Raw genomic sequence first — 17,210 nt, 5'->3', positions numbered from 1 at the left:
ACACACACACACACACACACACACACACACACACACACACACACACACTTCTCCTGAATCTTGTTTTGAGTCATTTTTTACTCAGCTCTTGTTTTTTCTTAAGGAATGCAAAGTAAGTCTTTTTATTTCAATGAAATAGTCTATTTCCCCCCAGTGGTTTATACTCAGTTTTTCTGAGTATGTGATTCTTGATTGTAATCCTAGCCCTTTGGTTCTGCAAAATATCATATTCCAGGCATTCTGATCCTTTAATGTAGAAGTTACTAAATCTTGTGTTATTCTGACTGGCTTCATAGTGTTTGAATTGTTGCTTTTTTGGTGCTTGAAATATTTTCTCCTTGATCTGGGAGGTCAGGAATTTGCCTATTAATATTCCTAGGAGTTTTCATTTTGAACTCTCAGGAAGATATTGGTAAATTCTTTAGTTTCTATTTTACCTTCTGGTTCCAGAATATCAGAACAATTTTCCTTGATAATTTCTTAAAAGTTGATGTCTTAGGAACCTAAGTGGAATATTGGATAGAACACCACCCTTGGAGTCAGGAGGACATGAGTTCAAATCCAGCCTGAGACACTTAATTTCCTAGCTGTGTGACCTTGGGCAAGTCACTTAACCTCATTTCCTTGTAAAAATAAAAAAAATCTACCCCTCCCAAAAGTTGATATCTTACTATATTTTTTTTAATCAGGATTTTCAGGTAGTTCAATAATTCATAAATTATTTCTCTTGGCTATATTTTCAAGGTCAGTTGTTTTTCAATGAGATATGTTACATTTTATTTTACTTTTTTTTATTCTTTTGATTTTAGTTAATTGCTTCTTGACATTTCATAATGTCACTAGCTTCCACTTGCTCAATTCTAAGTTCTTAAAAAAGTTTTTGCATGGTGGTAGGGTTATATGCCTTCCTCAAGGTTACACAGCTACCAATTCTATTTTTTCACCCCAAGATTTTATTTATTTTGAATTTTGTAAATTTATTTTTATTAAAGATATTATTTGAGTTTTACAATTTTCCTCCAAATCTTGCTTCCCCCCCCCCCCCCCGCCCCATGGGAAGCACTCTGTTAGTCTTTACTTTATTTCCATGTTGTACCTTGATCCAAGTTGGGTGTGATGAGAGAGAAATCATATCCTCAAAGAAGAGAAGTCTAAGAGATAACAAGATCAGACAATAAGATATCTGTTTTTTTCCTAAATTAAAGGGAATAGTACTTGCACTTTGTTCAAATTCCACAGCTCCTTATCTGGATACAGATGGCACTCTCCTTTGCAGACAGCCAAAAATTGTTCCCGATTGTTGCACTGATGGAATGAGCAAGTCCTTTAAGGTTGAACATCATCACTCCCATGTTACTGTTAGGGTGTACAGTGTTTTTCTGGTTCTCCTCATCTCACTCAGCATCAGTTCATGCAAATCCCTCCAGGCTTCCCTGAAATCCCGTCCCTCCTGGTTTCTAATAGAACAATAGTGTTCCATGCCATTACATATACCACAGTTTGCTATGCCATTCCCCAATTGAAGGACATTTACTTGATTTCCAATTCTTTGCCACCACAAACAGGGCTGCTATCAATATTTTTGTACAAGTAATGTTTTTACCCTTTTTCCTCATCTCTTCAGAGTATAGACCCAGTAGTGGTATTGCTGGGTCAAAGGGTATGCAGATTTTTGTTGCCCTTTGGGCATAGTTCCAAATAGTTCTCCAGAAGGGTTGGATGAGTTCATAGCTCCACCAACAGTGTAATAGCGTCCCAGATTTCTGACAACCCTTCCAACAATGATCATTATCCTTCCTGATCATATTGGCCAATCTGAGAGGTGTAAGGTGGTACCTCAGAGAAGCTTTAGTTTGTATTTCTCTAATAATTAATGATTTAGGGCATTTTTTTCATATGGCTATGGATTACTTTGATCTCCTAATTTGTAAATTGCCTTTGCATATCCTTTGACCATTTGTCAATTGGGGAATGGCTTTTTGTTTTAAAAATATGACTCAGTTGTCTGTATATTTTATAAATGAGTCCTTTGTCAGAATCATTAGTTGTAAAGATTGTTTCCCAATTTACTACATTTCTTTTGCTCTTGGTTACATTGGTTTTATCTGTGCAAAAGCTTTTTAATTTAATATAATCAAAATCATCTAATTGGTTTTTGGGGATATTCTCCAACTCTTCCTTAGTCATAAATTGCTCCCCTTTCCATAGATCTGACAGGTAGACTAGTCCTTGATCTTCTAATTTGCTTATGGTATTTTTTTTTTTTATGTCTATGTCCTGTAACCATTTGGATCTTATCTTGGTAAAGGATGTTAGGTATTGGTCTAATCTAAGTTTCTTCCATACTAACTTCCAATTCTTCCAGCAATTTTTATCAAAGAGGGAGTTTTTATCCCAATGGCCAGACTCTTTGGGTTTATCAAACAGCAGATTACTATAATCATCTCCTGCTTTTACACCTAGTCTATTCCACTGGTCCACCACTCTATTTTGTAGCCAATACCAAACAGTTTTGATGACTGATGCATTATAATATAATTTTAGATCAGGTAGGGCTAAGCCACCTTCTTTTGCACTTTTTTTCATTAAGCTCCTCACAATTCTTGACTTTTTATTTCTCCATATGAATTTGCTTTCAATTTTTTCTAACTCATTAAAGTAATTTTTTGGCATTTTGATTGGTAGGGCACTAAACAGATAGTTTAGTTTTGGTAGAATTGTCATTTTTATTATATTAGCTCTACCTATCCATGAGCAGTTGATATTTACCCAGTTATTGAAATCTGATTTAATTTGTGTGAGAAGTGTTTTATAATTGTTTTCAAAAAGATTCTGAGTCTGACTTGGCAAATAGACTCCCAAATATTTTATATTCTCTGAGGTTACTTTGAATCGGATTTCTCTTTCTAGCTCTTCCTGCTGTTTCTTGCTAGACATATATAGAAAAGTTGAGGATTTTTGAGGGTTTATTTTATAACCTACAACTTTGATAAAATTGATCATTGTTTCCAGTAGTTTATTGGATGACTTCTTGGTATTCTCTAGGTAGACCATAATGTCATTTGCAAAGAGTGAGAGTTCTGTCTCTTCCTTCCCAATTCTAATTCCTTCAATTTCTTTTTCTTCTCTAATTGCTGATGCTAACATTTCTAATACAGTATTGTATAGTAGTGGTGATAATGGGCACCCTTTTTTCACCCCTGATCTTATTGGGAATGCCTCTAACCTCTCCCCATTGAATATGATGGTTTTTTTATGGTTTCAAATAGATATTGCTAATTATTTTAAGGAACAGTCCATTTATTCCTACATTCTAGTGTTTTAATAGGAATGGATGCTGTATTTTGTCAAAAGCTTTTTCAGCATCTATTGATATGATCATATGATTTCTGATAGCTTTGTTGTTCATATAATTGAGTATACTAACAGTTTTCCCAATATTGAACCAACCCTGCATTCCTGGAATAAATCCTACTTGATCATAATGTATTACCCTAGTGATGACTTGTTGTAATTGTTTTGCTAAGATTTTATTTAGGATTTTTGCATCTATATTCATCAGGGAAATAGGTCTATAATTTCTTTCTCTGTTTTAACTCTTCCTGGTTTAGTTAACAGTACCATATTGGTTTCATAGAAAGAGTTAGGCAGAGTTCCATCTTTCCCATTTTTCCAAAGAGTTTATATAGGATTGGAAGCAATTGTTCCTTAAATGTTTGGTAGAATTCACTTGTCAATCCATCAGGCCCTGGAGATTTTTTTTTTAGGGAGTTCAGTAATGGCTTGTTGAATTTGTTTTTCTGAGATAGGGTTGTTTAGGTATTTAATCTCTTCTTCATTTAACCTGGGCAACTTATATTTTTGTAAATATTCATTCATTTCATTTAGATTATCAAATTTATTGGCATAGAGTTGGGCAAAATAAATTCGAATTATTACTTTAATTTCCTCCTCATTGGTGGTGAGTTCACCTTTTTCATTTATGATACTAGCAATTTGGTTTTCTTCTTTCCTTTTTTTAATCAACTTGACCAGAGGTTTATCAATTTTATTGGTTTTTTCATAATACCAACATTTGGTTTTAATGATTAAATTAATAGTTTTTTTGCTTTTGATTTTATTAATTTCTGCTTCAATTTTTAGAATTTCTAATTTGGTATTTAATTGGGGATTTTTGATTTGTTCTTTTTCTAATTGTTTTAGTTGCATTGTTTAGTTCATTGATTTCCTATTTCTCCAATTTATTCATGTAAGTGTTTAGAGCTATAATATATCCCCTGAGAGTCGCTTTGAATGAATCACATAGGTTTTGGCATGTTGTTACATTATTATCGTTATCTAGGATGAAATGGTTAAATCCTTCTATAATTTGTTTTTTGGTTCACTCATTTTTTAAAATGAGGTTATTCAGTTTCCAATTTGTTCTGGGTCTATATCTCATTGACCCAGTATTGCATATGACTTTTATTGCATTGTGATCTGAGAAAGATGTATTCACTATTTCTGCCTTTCTGCAGTTGATCATTAGGTTTTTACATCCTAGTACATGGTCAATTTTTGTATAAGTACCATGTACTTCAGAGAAAAAGGTATATTCCTTTCTATCCCCATTCCATTTCCTCCATAAGTCTACCATATCTAATTTTTCTAACAATCTATTTACCTCCTTAACTTCTTTCTTGTTTATTTTATGATTCAATTTATCTAGATCTGATAGCAGGAGGTTGAGGTCTCCCACTAGTAGAGTTTTGCTATCTATGTCTTTCTGTAATTCTTTCAGCTTCTCCTCTATGAATTTGGGTGCTGTCCCACTGGGTGCATATATATTCAATATTGAAATGACTATTGTCTGTGGTACCTTCTAGGAGGATAAAGTTTCCATTCTTATCTCTTTTAAGGCTATCTATTTTTGCTGCTGCTTTGTCAGAGATAAGGATTGCTACCCCTGCTTTTTTTACTTCAGCTGAAGCAAAATATATTTTGCTCTCCAACCTTTTACCTTTACTCTATATGTATCTCTCTGTTTCAAATGAGTTTCTTGTAAGCAGCATATTGTAGGATTCTTGTTTTTAATTCACTTTTCTATTTACTTACATTTTAAGGGAGAGTTCATCCCATTCACATTCAAGGTTATGATTACTAATTCTTTATTGCCCTACGTGCTATCTTCCGTCTGTTTGTATTTTTCCCCTTCCCCCCTTATCCGTATTCCCCAGTATTTTGTTTCTGAATACCACCCCCTTCAGTGTGTTTACCATCCTATATCACACCCTCCCCTTTCTTTCCCCTTTCCCTTTTTCCCTTTTCCCTTCCCTTCCTTTTGTTATTTCCCTTCCCCCCCACTCCCCTTCCCTTTCTCTGTTTCCCCCACCCCTTTCCCCTTTTAATACTTGAACAGTTAGATGTTTTATAAGTTAACTGAGTATGTGTAAGGTTGACTTTAAGCCAAGTCTGATGAGAAGAAGATTCAGGTGTTTCTCCTCTGCTCCCTTCTTCCCCTCTATTACCATAGGTTTTTTGTACCTCTAAGTGTAATGAGATTTACCCCATTCAATCCCCTCCCTCCTCCAGTCTCTTTCCTGTCCCCCTTTTTAAGGAGGTAGTGTTTTTTTAGATCATTCTATCTAAGTCATAGAAAATTCTAAGTGTCTTTCCCTTTCTAGTTCAGTATATTCTATCAAATAGAGTCAAAATTCCTGAGAGTTATTAGAGTCTTTCTCCCAATTGGGGTTAAAGCCAGTTGCATCCCATTAGATAGCAGTCTCATGGATAGGTCATGAATGTCCATCATTTCTGGCTAGGTGTATTCTCTGTTAGAGTTACAATTCTCAAGATTTATGAGAATCTTCCCCCCCTCCCCAATGCTGGAATATAGCCAGTTTCAATTTATTGGATTGCATTTTTTTCCTTTTACAGCCCCCCCCATTTTTTTTACCTTTTCATGTGTCTCTTGTTTGATGTCTAAATTTTCTGTTTAGCTCTGGTCTTTTCCTTAGAAATTTTTGGAATTCTTCCATTTCATTAAATGTCCATCTTTTTCCCTGGAAGAGAAGGCTCAGCTTTGCAGGAAAGTAGATTCTTGGCTGCATTCCAAGCTCCATTGCTCTTCGAAATATCTCGTTCCAGACCCTTTGATCCCTTAATGTTGATGCAGCCAGGTCCTGTGTGATTATTACTGTGGGGCCTTGATATTTAAATTGTTTCTTTCTGGCTGCTTGCAGGATTTTCTCTTTTATCTGATAATTCTGGAGTTTGGCCACACATTCCTTGGTGTTTTCAATTTAGGATCTTTTTCTGGTGGGGACTGATGTACCCTTTCAATAACTACTTTGCCCTCTGATTCCATGATATCAGGGCAGTTTTCCATCACTAGATCCTGTAATATTAAGTCCAGGCTTTTTTTCTCCTCAATGTTTTCAGGAAGTCCTATAATTTTCAGGTTGCCCCTCCTTGATCTATTCTGGAAGTCAGTGGTTTTATTGATGACGTATTTTACATTTGCTTCTATTTTTTTCTGTTTTTTGATTTTGTTTAACTGACTTGCTGTGTCATGGAGTCATTAGTTTCTGTAGACTCCATTCTTTTTTGGGGGGAGGAGTTTTCTTCATTAACCTTTTGCACCTCCTTTTCCAGTTGGTCAATTCTACTTTTGAAACAGCTTTCCATTTGATTAATTGAGCTTTTGAGAGAATTAATTTCTTTTTGCATTTGCCCATTTGAGGATCTGTGAGAATTATTCTCATTTTGTATTGGTCCCATTGATGATCTGAAAGATTTGTTCTCATTTTGTAATTGTCCAATTGATGATCTGAGAGATTTATTCTCCTTTTGTATTTGTCCAATTCTACTTTCTAAGGTTTTGTTTTCTTGTTGCAAGGTATTAATTGTCTCTCCCAGATTTTTAAGCTCCTTCCTTATTTCTTTGAGGAAGTATTTCTGTGCTGATGACCAGATCATATTCTCCTCAGAGTTTCTAGGTCTTTCTGAGTTAGGGTCTTTCCCTTCCATGAATTTTTCTATGGATCCACCTTTCCACTGACCCTTCTTCGTTTTGCTAAGACCTTGAATTGGGGCTGGTTCACAGGGGCATGGGATTGCTAAAGGCTTTACTCACTGAGTGCAGTTTCTCTGGCCAATAGGAGGTGTTGGTTGCTTTCTCTGGAGTGTCTGTGACCTTGATTGAGGCCTTCTCCCTTTGCTTGAAGAGAGGGGTTGGAGCTATTGAATTCTTTTGCTTTCAATGAATGGTGGGCTTTACCCTGGCCTGAGGTCATTCCTCATCTGGGCTGGTTCTTCTGCTCATACACCTGGGCCTGAGGCAGAAGTAGTTTGCATTTCTTTGTTTGGGAAGAGGCCTCAGCTGCAATGGAGGCATGGCCTCAGAGTTCCTCAGACCAGAGGAGCCCAGGGATGGTGTCTGCAGCTCTCCTACACCAGAACTCTCCCCCCAGCCCTGTCCCCAAGCTCCAGGGGGACAACACCAACACCAGCGCCTCTGCTCCCCCACCAACCCAAGCCCCTGTCATCCAGCCCCACCACTCATCCAGCAGGTATGGCTCTCAGGCCCTCAGACTCCTGGCTCCAATTCAGCTGTTAATCTGGCTGATCCAAGACTGATCCTCCCTCTGAGCCCAGACTCACCAGCCCGAATTCGACCAAAGGTGCTGCCGGAGACAAATTCTGAGGTAGATGTTCTTTCTCCTGGTTTTTCTTTCTGGGTTTTGTGGGTTGGATTTCTTTTAAGAGGTTTGTTTCATGTGATAGATGGGGAAGAGATCAGGAGACTTTAGAACTGTGCCTGTCTTCTCTCTGCCATCTTGGCCTGAAGTCATTTATTTTGAATTTTACAATTTCCCCCCAATCTTGCTTCCCTCCTCCCACCACCCACAGAAGGCAATTTGCCAGTCTATACATTGTTTCCATAGTATACAGTGATCCAAATTGAATCTGATGAGAAAGAAAGCATATCTTTAAGGAAGAAATATACAATATAAGAGACAGCAAAATTACATAATAAGATAATGATATTTTTTCCCTACATTGAAGGTAATAGTCTTTGGTCTTTGTTCAAACTCCACAATTCTTTCTCTGGTTTCCTCCATAAGTCTATCCTATCTAGGTTTTTCTAACAATCTATTTACCCCCTTAACTTCTTTCTTGTTTATATGATTAGATTATCTAAATCTGAGAGTGGGAGGTTGAGGTTGGATGCTATCCCATTGGGTGCCTACATATTCAGTATTGAAATCACTTTATTGTCCATAAGACCTTTTAGGAGGATATAGTTTCCTTTCTTATCTCTTCTAAGGCTATCAATATTTGTAGCTGCTTTGTCTGAGATAAGGATTACTACTCCTGCTTTTTTCACTTCAGCTGAAGCAAAATATATTTTTGCTCCAATCTTTTGCCTTTACTCTATATGTATCTCTCTGCTTCAAATGAGTTTCTTGTAAGCAGGGTATTGTAGGATTCTGCTTTGTAATCCACTCCGCTGTCTGCTTACATTTTAAGGGAGAGTTCATCCCATTCACATTCAAAGTTATAATTACTTACTCTTTATTGCCCTCTATACTATCTTCCCTCTGATTGTATTTTTCCCCCTTTTTCACATTATCCATATTCCACAGTATTTTGTTTCTGAATACCACCACCTTCAGTGGGTGCCCTCCTATGTCCACCCCTCCCCTCTCTTTCCTTTTTTCTTTTCTTTTTCCCTTTTTCCTTCCCTTCCCCCTATTAGTTCTCCTTTTTTTTCTCCCCCTCCCTATCTCCATCCCTCCCCTCCCCTTTTCCCCTTTTAATACTTGAAAGGTAAAATGTTTCTTAAATTAACTGAGAGTGTGTGTGTGTGTATAAGTTAACTTTAAGCCAAGTCTGATGAGAGGAACATTCAGGTGTTTTTCATCTCCCTGCTTCTCCTCTATTACAATAGGTCTTTTGTACCTCTTTATATAATGAGATTTACCCCCATTCAATCCCCTCCCTCCTTCCATCTCCTTCCTATCCCCCTTTTTAAGGAGGTATTGTTTTGTAAACATTCTATCAGAGTCACAGAAAATCATGAGTACCCATCACTTCTGGCTAGGTATATTCTCTCTGATAGAGTTACAGTTCTCAAGAGTTATGAGAATCTTTTTCCCATGCTGGGATATAGTCAGTTTCATCTTATTGGATAGCAGTTTTTCCCCCCTCTTTATCCCCCCCCTTTTTACCTTTTCATATGTTTCTTGAACCTCCTGTTTGATATAAAAATTTTCTATTTAGCTCTGATTTTTTCATCAGGAATTGTTGGAAGTCTCCCATTTTGTTAAATGTTCATCTTTTCCCCTGGAAGAGAAGCTCAGTTTCACCAGATAGTGGATTCTTGGCTGCATTCCAAGCTCCCTTGCTCTTCAGTATATCTCATATCAGGCCCTTTGATCTTTTAATGTTGATGCAGCCAGGTCCTGTGTAATCCTTACTTTGACTCCTTGGTATTTAAATTTTTATTTCTGGCTGCTTGCAGGATTTTCTCTTTTTTTCTGAAAGTTCTGCAATTTGGCCACAACATTCCTTGGAGTTTTCATTTTAGAATCTCTTTCTGGAGGGGATCGTTGTATTCGTTCAATAACTATTTTGCTGTCAGGTTCCATGATTTCAGGGCAGCTTTCCATCACTAAATCCTATAATATTAAGTCCAGGCTTTTTTTTTCTTCAATGTTTTCATGAAGGCCTATAATTCTCAGGTTTTTCCTCCTTGATTATTCTCAAGGTCAGTGGTTTTGCTGATGAGGTATTTTACATTTTCTTCTATTTTTTTTATTTTTTGGTTTTGTTTGACACTTGCTGTCTCATGAAGTCATTAGTTTCTACAGACTCCATTTTTCTTTTAAGGGGTAGAATTTTCTTCATTTACCTTTTGCAACTCCTTTTGGAATTGGTCAGTTCTATTTTTTGTAAGTTTTCCATTTGACCAATTGAGGTTTTGAAAGAATTATTTTTTTGTTGCAAGGTGTTCTTGCAATTCTTCCAAATTTTGCAGTTGATTTTTAAACTCCTTATTTCTTTAAGAAAGTATTTCTATGCTGGAGAGCAGGTCATGTTCTCCTTAGAGGTTCTAGATCTCTCTTAGTGTCTTTTCCTTCCAAGAATTTTTCTGTGGATCCTTCTTTGAGCTGGCCTTTCTTCATTATCCTAAGACCTTGTGTTGGAGAGGGGCTGGTTCACAGAGGTTTGGTGTTGGGATCCCTAGAGGCTTTACTCACTGAGTGTGATATCTCCAGCTGGCCAGAAGGTGGTGGTAGAGGTTTTGCTCACTGAGTGTAATATCTCCACCTGGACGAAGAGGGGTGCTGGTTGCTTTCTCTGTAATTTCTCTGATCTTGATTGAGATCCTCTCCCTTGGCCTGGAGGGATTGGTTGAATTTATTGAATACTTTTATCTTAAATCAATGGTGTGCTATACCCTGGGGTGGGATCATCACTCTCCCTATTCCTAGCTGAGCTTTTTCTGCTGATGGGCCTTAGCCTGGGGAGGAAGGTGGGCTATAATTGTGTTTGTTCTGGGAAGAGGCTTCAGCTGAAATGAAGGTATGGTCCCTGAGTTCCTCCAGACCAGAGGAGCATAGGGATCAATGTCTGCAGCTCTCCTGCACCAGAACTGTCCCTCCAGCCCTACCTACAAGCTCCAGATGGTTAGTGCCACAACCAATGCCTCTGCTCCTTAGTTGGCCCAAGTGGCTGACCAGGCTCTAGCCCTGCCCCTAATTGAGCCTGTCCCATTTTTAGGCTCTCAGGCTTCTGGGCTCCTGTCCCACAGCTAATCAGGCTAATCCAAGGCTAATCCAGGCTCACAGTGTCAGGGGTCTGCTCCTGGCAGCGCCCTCTGCACATGGGCTCACCCACGGAAGACAGATCCTGAGGTGGATGTTCTTCTCCTGGCTTTTTTTTTTTTTCCTGGGTTTTGTAGATTGGATTTCTGTTAACAGCTTTGTTTCATATCATATATGAGGGAAGATCAGAAGACCTTTAGCATTGTGCCTGTCTTCTCTATGACATCTTGGCCAGAAGTTCAATTTTAACTTTTTAAGGAATTATTTTCTTAAGTTTTTGTACTCACTTTTGCATTAGACAAATTTTACTTTTTAAGGTAAAAAAATTTACTTTTTAAATGCTTTTTCAAAGAACTTTTGAATATCTTTTTCCCATTTGTCCAGTTGTGCTTTTCAAAGCATTCTTCTCTTCATTGGACTTTTTTTGCTTCATCTACCATTTGATCTATCTTGTTTTTAAAGCATTATTTTCAATAGTATGTTTTGTGACTCCCTTACCAAACTGTTGACCTTTTTCGTAATTTTCTTGTAACACACTGATTTCTCTTCCCAGTTTTCCCCTCTTCCTCTCTTAACTTGATTTTTAAGATTCTTTTTAAGGTCATCCATAGCCTGATTTCAATTCATGTTTTCCTTTGAGGCTTTAGATCCTGGAATTTTGACTTGGTTGTCTTCTGAGTGTGTGTTTTGATCTTCCTTGTCATCATAATACATGTTTATGGTCAGAATTTTTCCAATTCTTTGCTCATTTTCCAGCCTATTTCTTGACTTATAACTATGCCAAAGTAGGGCTCTGCTTTCAAAATGGGAGAGGGCATTGTCAAGCTTCAAGTTTTTTGTGCAGATATTTTCCTATGTAATTCTGGGTACCTATAAGTTTTTGACTCTTCCAAAGTGATGTGATCTAGGGCAGATGTATCCAACTTGCAGCCCAAAGGTTGCATAGGCCCTTCCAGGGCCTATTCATGCAGCCTATGTCCATTAATTATTATGCCCAATTGGTGATATGAATTGCATGGTATTCGTGAATGGGTATTGAATTATGCCCCCAAGTGGGGGTGTGTGGAGGGGGGAGAGTGTTGGATACTGCAACTCAGAAGAGCTTAATGGTTGAACAACCCTGATCTAGGGACAGCTATGTTTACTAGTCTGCTGTATCGTGTAGTAGTTTCTGAGTGATCACAGATCTCTTTTTAGTCCTGTAACTAGGGTTCCTGCTCAGCCACAAGTTCTGCTGTGCTAGTACTCCTCTTCCTCACTGAGACTAGGACTCAGGACTGCAACCCATTTTTAACATTTTTAAGGCTAGGCAATGTAACAGAGTCCTGTCCTTGGTGCCAGCAAAGGCAACCCTGTAAATCTCCTTCTGACCCATTTTCTTTTAGGTTTTTGCAAGGCAAATGGGGTTAAGTGTCTTGTCCAAGGCCACACAGCTAGGTAATTATTAAGGATATGAGATCCAATTTGAATCCAGGTACACTCCTGACTCCAAGGCCGGTGTTTTATCCACTATGCCACCTAGCAGCCCCTCTGACCCATTTCTGATCCCTAACTCTGTGGGCTGAAAGGTTTGGAAATTGCTACTTTTGCCACTGACTCGGTTGCCCACAGACCTTCTCTCCTGTTTTATTGGGGCCCAGTCCTCATTGGCACAGCCTGTGCTGGATTGTGCTTTACTATCAACCAGGTGTGCCAGGTCTTTTCTGCTGACACTCTTAAGATGACTTTGGCTAGAAAATTATTTCATCCCATCCTTTTATGCATTCTTTCATTCCAGGAATTGTTTTCTGGCATTATTTAAAGTTGTTCAGAGAAATTTCGGGGAGTGTTCAGGTGAGATCCTTCAATAGGTGAGCCTTTCAATTTTGTCACAATTCATAAATCAATATTGTTAATTTTACTAAACAGAAATTTCCAAAATTTTACTATCACCTGACACTATTTTGATTAACATTGCTGTCAATTAGTTGGATAACCTCATCTATAATTTGTTGGGTTTTTTGTTCATTTCAGCTGCATTCATCTTTTCATGACCCTATTTAGGGTTTTATTGGCAAAGATACTGAAGCGATTTGCCATTTTCTTCTCCAACTCATTTTACAGATGAGGAAATTTAGGCAAACAAGTTAAGTGACTTAGCCAGTGACAGAGCTAGTAAGTTTTCAGGGTCAAATTTGATTTCAGACTACAGGGCAGGAGTGAGGAAGACCTATCACTGTGCCACCTAGCTTCCCATACTCATCTATAATAAAGTGTGAAAGCCAGCATAGGCCTTATAGACTGTATTTTCAAAGCTGCCTATGATACTAAAAGAGCATCCATTAAGATTCTAAAATGCTAAAATACCTAACAATCCTTTAGTCTAAGTTATACTTGATATACAAATTAAATCCCTCTACAACACCTCTAATAAATGCTTGTCTCCAGTCTTCATCTCATAATCTGGACTATTCTGATCATTAGGAAGCTTTTCCTATTTGAGCCTCACTGCTACCACAAGCATGATAGCATTCACCCCATAGTAAATTAAAACAAGAAATTCCTAAAATGACTTTGAACTACCAGTGTTAATTAAGCTTTTATTTTTTATTTATTTATTTTTTAGGTTTTTTGCAAGGCAAATGGGGTTAAATGGCTTGCCCAAGGCTACACAGCTAGGTAATTATTAAGTGTCTGAGACCAGATTTGAACCCAGGTACTCCTGACTCCAGGGCTGGTGCTTTATCCACTACATCACCTAGCCACCCCTTAAGCTTTTCTTTTATTGTGAATGACATTATACTTATAAAATTACTTCCAATCTCCTAACCATCCTCCAAACAATCAAAATCTTGGGTATACCTGAACTATGTTCTGACCAGGATGGAATTCTGTGAGATTATCACCTGTCTTATTCTGGACATTTATGATAATATTAGTGATCATAAGGTTATATAAGTATTTTAGGATTTTACTCACATTATTGACTCAAATCAGCTTGTAGTGAACTATGTGACTTGCCCCACGAATTGTTTTCTAACCATATCTCCCTCATCTTGTATTTGTATATGTTTTTTGACCTAAGATTTTATATTTAAAAAATTTAATCAACTTTTGTTGAATGTGTTGGATGCCTATTTGGTCATCTACTATATCAACAATTCTTCTCATATTCATCTACCAAATTGATAACCATGTCATGTTTGCCAGTGAAGTTAGTGATTTTTAAAAATGTTGAGTCAAACAAGTCACCTTTTCTAGAGATCTCAATCCAGTTTGACCATTAATCACAACTCTTTTCTGATTGTTCATTCAGTTCTGAATCTATCTATTCATAAGGTCATTTATTCACTATCTCTCCATTCTTCCCATGACCTTGCCAGAAATAAGGTGAGAGACTTCATCAAACATCTTACTAAAATCTAGGCATGCTCTATGTTTATGGCACATTCCCTGATCTATCACTGTCAGAAAAGAAAATGAGGATAATATGGTATAATTTGTTCTTATTGAACTCACACTAATACTGATCAGTGGTTCCTTCACTAAATGCTTACAACATATTCTTAATAAATTTTTAGATGATTTCAGATATATCAAACTCATTGTCCAATACTTTGAAGGTCCTACAATTTCCTTCTATTTGAAAATTGTCATAATGCATACTGATTTTCACTCTCACAACATCTCTTTAATTCTCCTTGGTTTCCCAAAGTAGTACAATTATATCTACAAGTTTTATCTTTGTACATTACTAATTGTGTAGCTTCAGAGGAATATTGTAATGACTGAAATCTTAAAGATAACAGTTACGTACTTGTAATGGAAACAGAGTGTAGAGTGCTTGAAACATATCTTAAGGATGTGAGATTTTGTTATGAGGTTAATAGCGGAGGAACTCTTAATTTCACATCATTTATAATTATGTGTCTTACTCTTCATTGAACACTTCATATATTAGAATACTTTATGGAATATAAAAATTGTCTTAAAAGTCAATAGTAAAAAAATTTACTACTAAGTAGAAAAAGGAAGAATTTATATAAGGGCACTACTGCATGTGGGGCATATGCAATGATGTATTTAAAAAATTATAATCAGCCTTTCCTTTTCTTGTTAATTTGTATTTTTAGAGAAAGAGTTTAGGTTACATTAGGCATGATGCACCATTTTCCCTCTCCTAAATATATAAGCTAAGAGACTAGATGGCATCACTCATCAGACTCCTAGATTCTTCTATACCCACCTCACTTCCTTATGAGTTAGTTTGTTATAGACATAGTATTCTGCAACACACTACTAAGCACTCATACTACTTCAACCTATCATGAAGTATTTCTTTCAGCAGTTTGAGACAGTAAAATAGAATGGAACAAGAATGTTACTTTCCTTATTAGATTGAGCCCAATTATAGCATGTATTATATGTCTGTTGCATTTTTACCTTCAATAAAGAATTAGAAGACAAAGTATTAAAAAATGGGAAAAATAACTACCATAAGGGTAGAGTTCAAATTTCATTTGAATCTTCATATATATAAACTGCACAGATTTAATATTAATCTCCTTGTGAATTAGATGACATTAGAAAATTTTTTTCTTTGCCAGTTTGTGGAAACTGATGAATAGTTATAATATCTTGAAATGATTCCTATTTTAGAATTTCAGGGTCCTTGACCATATTGAATTACAAAATATGTGTTTATACTTTCTCCATATGTGAACATAAACCTCATTCTTCATGTACTAAATCAGACTGTGCAATTACTCTAAATATTCATTTGCAAATAGAAAATAAATCCCATCAGTACTCAAAAGCATCATGAAAATTAGTAAGCATAAAATATAAATTAATTACCCAAATTTTAGATTCAACAACTGTTTAAACTGGGATCATGGTGTTCTTCAAATTGAATATGACTCAAATGTTTTAGTAAATTTCAACATACAGGAATGGTGTGTAAAAGATGTGAAATACTTTTTTCTCCTACACTAAATGTTGGACACTTTTTAAATTTTAGATTATTGTAAAGAATATGGAGAAATTGGAGAGCTTTGAAAAGGGAACCAGACTAAGGACCAGACATTGGAAATAAGCAAAGATTCAAGTTGTCCCAGTAATATAGTTAGTATGATACAGTGAAATACATGAAATCAAAAGATCTTGAGTTTGAGACCTGGATTTTCCCCTGTCTAAATGTCTGACCTTGAGTTTTTCACAACCTAGATATTTTCCTCTCTGGACTTCAATTTCAATAAATTACTAGCAGGTTATTGACAATTGTTTTGGAATCCAGATAATCTTTAGGAATATTTGTGAATAAAATGGGATAGGCACATGTTTTATAATCTTGCCTGCCTGTTTACTTAAAGTTTTTTTCTGAGTTTGGCAGACTGATTATAATTATGGTATTTAGAACCTGGAAACTTAATGCCAGCTATAGTGTTACAAATATGCTGTTACTATTGGATGCTCAGATTTGTGATTTTTATCACTTTTAAGCACCTCTTCCATAGATATAGATTGCATATTCTCTGCAATTTAGCAGATGATCTTCATGTATTTTTGTCATTTACAAAATCATTCATTGGGTTTTTGTTAGTGATCTTCAATTCAATAGATTTTTTAAAAAAGGGTAGTCCTCAGACAGCTTATGGTTGAAGTTTATTTGAAACCTTTCTAGTCTGAAAAGAGTAGCTAGAGTCTGTACTCAGTTGGCACAGCTTTTGAGAATTCAGGCTTCCCTCTACATTGTGTTGAAGTAATGGAGGAGCACTTTAATGGAATTTTCTTAGCATTTGACATAGTGTAGAAAAATTCTGACCATTTTCACAATAAACAAGGAAAAAAATGAAAATTGCAGATGCATTTGAAATTGGGCTGTATACTTTAAAAATAACTAACACATTTTTAAGTTTAGACTCAGTCTTTAAAAATCCTTAAGGAAAAGTGAAGAATTAACTGAGAATTTTCATAAAATTTGCTTTATCTATTTTATTCTGTTAAAAGAACAGCTGTATTCTTTTTTTCCTCCCTATCAGTTCTAGCTCTTCAATCTTATGAATACATATAATCTCAATGATACAAGGGATTTTGGCATGTCTAAAAGAAAGCAGAGGCTTAGTGTTACATACTAAGGGCATATTTCTATTACTTTAGTATATGATTAGTCATAATTTGTGGAGCTGAAAAAGTATTTTCTCAATTTCAAATAATGAGATATTTTTGGAACATAGCAGTGAGTTGGGATTCATGAAAAATTCTTGTCATCAGTTTCAATCCTGATCTTTCTCCATCATTACCTCAATCTTTATACCCATGAGTTTATGTCTTCTACATCAGCTTTTATTATTTTTAGAGTGAGTCAGGGGCAAATACCAGGGCTCTTTATTATGACTGTATCAATGGCACCAGTAATTA

General features: G+C 36.3%; 1 protein-coding gene across 12 annotated transcripts in view; it reads left to right on the top strand.

Annotated features, from left to right (window-relative positions):
- RFX3 (regulatory factor X3) overlaps positions 1 to 17,210 on the top strand; it is a 358,977-nt gene that overhangs the window by 43,066 nt on the left and 298,701 nt on the right. For 2 of the 12 annotated variants that reach the window (XM_074197439.1, XM_074197438.1), the window contains exon 1: positions 4,062 to 7,685. The exons of 3 other annotated variants lie outside the window; for them this stretch is intronic. The gene's annotated coding sequence lies outside the window, so the exon portion shown is untranslated. 7 more of the 12 variants (XM_074197440.1, XM_074197448.1, XM_074197444.1 and 4 more) reach the window with 7 other exon arrangements.

This window comes from Macrotis lagotis, chromosome 8, assembly GCF_037893015.1.
Source record: "Macrotis lagotis isolate mMagLag1 chromosome 8, bilby.v1.9.chrom.fasta, whole genome shotgun sequence".
Taxonomy (NCBI): domain Eukaryota; kingdom Metazoa; phylum Chordata; class Mammalia; order Peramelemorphia; family Peramelidae; genus Macrotis; species Macrotis lagotis.
Note: the sequence above shows the minus strand (reverse complement) of the source record. Positions and strands in the feature narration are given on the sequence as shown.